Source organism: Micropterus salmoides, unplaced genomic scaffold (genome assembly GCF_014851395.1).
Source record: "Micropterus salmoides isolate LMB-PRFRI ecotype aquatic unplaced genomic scaffold, ASM1485139v1 Ms_hic_scaffold_4469, whole genome shotgun sequence".
Classification (NCBI taxonomy): domain Eukaryota; kingdom Metazoa; phylum Chordata; class Actinopteri; order Centrarchiformes; family Centrarchidae; genus Micropterus; species Micropterus salmoides.
In genome coordinates this window covers 4,532-9,391 of record NW_024043894.1, presented here as the reverse complement: position 1 = coordinate 9,391, position 4,860 = coordinate 4,532, and the positions used below count along the sequence as shown (strand labels likewise).

General features: G+C 40.2%; 2 long non-coding RNA genes across 2 annotated transcripts; both read left to right on the top strand.

Annotated features, from left to right (window-relative positions):
- Positions 1 to 90: 90 nt before the first annotated feature.
- Positions 91 to 613, top strand: LOC119887909. The gene is made up of 3 exons (XR_005441827.1): positions 91 to 120; positions 418 to 492; positions 565 to 613. It is a non-coding gene; the product is annotated as an uncharacterized LOC119887909 (long non-coding RNA).
- A 2,433-nt stretch (positions 614 to 3,046) lies between these two features.
- LOC119887908 lies at positions 3,047 to 4,645 on the top strand. Its single transcript, XR_005441826.1, has 3 exons — positions 3,047 to 3,177; positions 4,185 to 4,497; positions 4,585 to 4,645. It is a non-coding gene; the product is annotated as an uncharacterized LOC119887908 (long non-coding RNA).
- The last annotated feature ends 215 nt before the right edge of the window (positions 4,646 to 4,860 follow it).

The window sequence follows — 4,860 nt, the reverse complement described above, 5'->3', positions numbered from 1 at the left end:
CTTTATGCTCCAAATGTGTCCCTCCTTAAAATCATTGACTGCAAAAATCGTCATCAGAGGCGGTTGTGGTTGAAGCCTTCCAGTTATGGTTCAAAAGACAAACAAATACCTGATGAAGAAGTGATAATCAGGAAGCCGTTATGGGTCTAAATGGTCAAGCTATGCGTGTACACTGCCCTGACACAGTAATGTGGTGATTATTCTATCCCGCTATTATGATTGCAAAGCGGAAATGAAATTTACCAAATATGTCAATGTAATATTGTCTAGCTTTCAAGTGTCGCTCCAAACTGAATTGCCTCCACTTGAGATTTTGTACTTTAGAGGCAACAGTGCTGTCATTCTGTGGAAAACGCATATGGGATGTATACACTTTTTCTGCCATGGTGAATGGTGTGTTTTGTTTTTCCCCTGTAGATCTATTTCATGTGCTCTACAGAAGTGTGTTTACCAGCAGATAGGCCATGTGAACAACGGTGCTTTGATGGAAAGGTGAGTCTGTAAACTATGCCAATGTCCTATCAGCTCAGTGTATTTAAGTCTAATCAATTTCTTTTCTTCTAGGCACCATAAGGATGCTGCAGAAGACTTAAGGAGGGGGGGGGGGAATAAATCGCATTTATAACACGGTAAACCAGGTCTTGTGGTTTTTGTTAATGTAGACTTGTAAGTCTGTAAATGACTTGTGTGGGGGGTGAAACGGTGACACTGTTCTTACAAGGATACTGTTGGTGGTGATCTTCAGCCTTTGAGCAGAGGAATCTATCCACTGTATATTGTAGATAAAGAGGGAAAATGAGAATGCAAATATCCCTAGAGGATCAACGGAAACGCTCAGAATAATGCAGTACTTCAACACCAAAACTACATCCTCCCAGTTGAAAAGTACTTGGATGATATTGGGTTGTGAATGGTGTGCTATATAAAGGTAACATGACAAGGGAAAATACGAGTACTGATCAAGTTTTATTAGTGGTTGGACTTTGTTGAAGAGACTGCACAAAATGACATTCTGAGAATTATGAAAGAAACAGAGATACAGCTTAAAAATGAGGGCAGAAAGCTGGACAAAAGAAACCATTACTATGTTCATATCTAAATGTGTCTGTATTAAAACAAAGATGATGACATTTGTAAACCGTAAGACGGTGTCTTCAGTTCTGGCATGCATTTTTGACCCCTTAGTAGCTAATGGTCATAATTTTTTACATAGAGCAGAAATTTACTTTTCAGCTGTATCGCTGCTCTTGAGCTTGCAGTGTAAATGTGATTTTTAGTTTTTATGTAGATTGTCTGTGGTGCACAACCAGAGGAATTGGTTAAATAATGAGATGCTGCACTGGGCATGTAGGTGACATGGCAGGATGGTCCATCAATAACAAAAAATACCACTGCTTACTTCATAAAAGCACAACTTTATTCACTGATTTTGCTGAAACTGGATCTATTTGATGGAAAATATTTCCTGGTTTCAGGCCTGGCGCCAGGATGAAGTGACTGAGGGGGGGGGGGGGGGATCTCTGTGTGTCAGACATGCTCACAAGTCTTTGAGCTAGAGTCCAAGGCCCAAGCCCTGAACCCTCAGACTTTACTGACGTCACTGGCTCAAAATGCTGTGAACGGGACAGCACTTTATCACGTTACCTGACGGCGCTGAAACACATTGCGCACCTTTATGTTTTTGCCTTGTTTTTAAGTCCTGCAGGCGATTGCCCTACAGAGTGGAGGAGAGGTAGCCTAAATTCAATATATATTTGTCAATAATCATTAATACACTATAGTTGGTCAAATGGGCATCGTTATCATTTCCCATTCCCTTTAAAGCCAGGTGCGCATGTACTTTGGCGCATTGCTATTATGGTGCTTTCAGACCAAAAGTGAAGCAATCGTTTGGGGCGGTGCGTTTACATACAAAGTCAAATATAAGGCCAACGCCTACAAGGGAATTTCTACTTCACTACTAAAAAAAACACCCAGGTTTTGGTTCTAGAGAATATGATTACAAGAAAGGACATTAATGTTTAAATGATAAAGACTTTTGAATAGTCTGCTTATTTGACTTGTGGTGCAGTAGTAGACTATATGGGTGTTGTGTTCTTGTACTGAAATATTTGCAATAAACTCTTTTGCCACCCCCGAGAAATTTCGGTGTCTTATTTTTATATTTTCTTCTAGTTAAAGACGCTGAAAGGTGTGATTTCTGATCCATCATCATGGAAGAACTTTAAAAGATAAAAGTCCGGCAATGCTCTGTGAAATACATTTGAACATAGCCGTTTACATGAAGCTTTTCTTTTGGAGACTGAAATGAAAGCCAGCTGAGTTTAATTATTTCAGTCAGTGAAATCCATCCATCCGTCAGTGAAATGAAGCATTTAAATGTTAATGACAACCTTTATTAGGTATAACTGTAAAGTGTAATCTATTCAACATCTTTGTGATAGAATGTATTTGTGTGATGCTTGTAAGATGGTTTTAGCTGTGATTCTACTTTTGAGATGGAGAGTAGATGGTTTCATATAGTATTTAATCTATTTCAATGATTTTTTTAAACAATGACATGTACACACTGTACATGAGGAAGACAATGACAATATTAGAGACACCTCCAAATGTAATGCAGCACCCAAAGAAAAACCCTGTGTTGATTAAATGTGTAACAAGCAATATCCAAGGTGTTATTTAGAAAAATAAAATAACTGAACATGCTTGCAGTATTCAAAATGTTTGTCTGAAAGATAAATTCCAGTTATACTTAAGAAAAGATTTCAAAAAGTATTTGCACAGACTGTGTGCCTGTAACTTGTAACATAATGTCATACATTTACATCATTAAATGTTGGTCAGTTGATTATTTTAAAAGAACTGTAACATCTTAGAAACATGAAATAGGCATTTCCTTTAGTAAACAGGCAGTTTTCATTCCCAAACCTGTGACTTTAGTTGAGTAGCGAGTGCCAATCAGTAGTCACCAGGTGCACTCAATTGACTTCAAACCGCCACCCGCTCCGTTTCAAGAGGCTATATCTTTGTCTGGGTGCTCAGCAACTGCAGGAGGGCCTTCACATTGATTCATGGCTGGCGTCAGGGTAGAGCTGCTGCTGGTCCTGACTGCGACTCTGCTGGTTTCAGTAGAGGGATGGGCGCGGATCAAGAAAATTCAACGTCCCTCGCCAGGTAAACAACCACCAATGACACAGCACCGATAATAAGCGTGTGGTCACTGAAAGCAGGTTCTTGCAAATGTCGTCTTTGCATACGTCTACAACTGGACCACTATGTCATTTATGAGGGATGGTAACATGCAGACATCGCTTTGTAGCTGTCATTACAAAGTCATGGACTTTATGATTGTAGTAGGTATGTGAACAAAATTTGCAGCGTGGTCAAATGCTAAAACAAATTGTACAGCTGGAAAGGGCTTGAAATATACTTGAAAATGATAACAAGACCAGGTTATTGCTTCAATAATTGCACAACACTGGTCATTTAAAAGCCAAAAGTAGTCCCTTACACTTGTCTTGTTTTCCCCTGAAGTTAAAGCAAAAGGTGTGACCCTACGGCATGGCTATAGCACACTCTGCTGGCTGCTTCTTATGTTCTTAGTCAATTGAAGCAGATTTTGCGGGCAATAAAACCCCCAAGGTTGTTGTTCAAATTCATTGAAATTTTGTTCACTTGTAGCTAGCAATTAAACTAAATATCTATTACAGTTGTTTACAAATGTTATACTTCAGCAAAAAATGAGATTTTTTGTGACTGACAAACTTTGGCGCGCTCACAATGCCAGTATTTCAACGGGAAAGACGGAGTCTTGAAACGAGGAGGTATCTATGGTTCTTCTGGCGGTGTAATGAATCAGAACTGGAAGTTCTGCAAAAAGAGTAATTTCTCAACACTGCAAGACACCTAGGGGGAAAAACCAGAGTTAACGTCTATCGGAACAAAGATGGCAGCCGCGATAGTGGAGATTGCCGTGTACCTAGTTTTAGCCTATGTATTTCCATCATATCAAGCATGGATGACCTGAGATGTCTGTGTTTCTGTCCACTCTAGCAACTGCTTAGTCATAAAGACTGGAAGAAACTATTTGGCTGGGCTGTCTACATCGATTTGACAGAAATGGCTGAATTCTCTTTGACTGCAATCTGTGACATTGGTAACAATTGCCTCTCTCACTCCAGATGACCGCAGGGAGGACGACAGCGGTGAAGATGCAGTCTTGAGGATTCATTGCTTCAAGTTGAAGGCGCCACCGCCAGTGGAAACTTCTACAATTTGCTAACCATGGAGACCAGATTGACACAGTAGATTCTAGTCCAAGAACATGGCGCAGAGGTACTGATAGTAGTTTCCAGATGGAATTTGACAATATCCCTTCAAGGAGCCAGACCAGCGGTACCAGTCGGCGTCGGACTGGGCTAGATGTGGTTTGCAGTGACGCTGGCTTTCAAATTACTGTGCTGAAAGGTTCATTAAGTGAAGTTAAAGTTGTGGGTATGTACTTGACTTTGCTGCCTATTTAAATGTCTTTATTTTGCTGAATGCATGTTGAAACTGACTAGGCTTCACTTCGTTCATCAGGCTCAAAGGACCTGCTGTCTGTTATGGATGCTCCAGAGTCTTGGGTATGAAGTGAACCTTTGACTACACCTTGGCTGTACCCTTTACGGGTGCCATGTGAAACGGGTAGGCTTCTTTAAATGTACTTTGAAGTAATTGCCTTGGCTCTGTAGTCTATATTTTTAATGTGTAGTTTTGCATGTCTTGAATTGAGTTCTTTCTTCAAAAAGCTCTTTGTATTACAGAGTGACCGCTACAGCCTGCAGTTGTTGTACGTCAACGCGTTTGATCAGACAA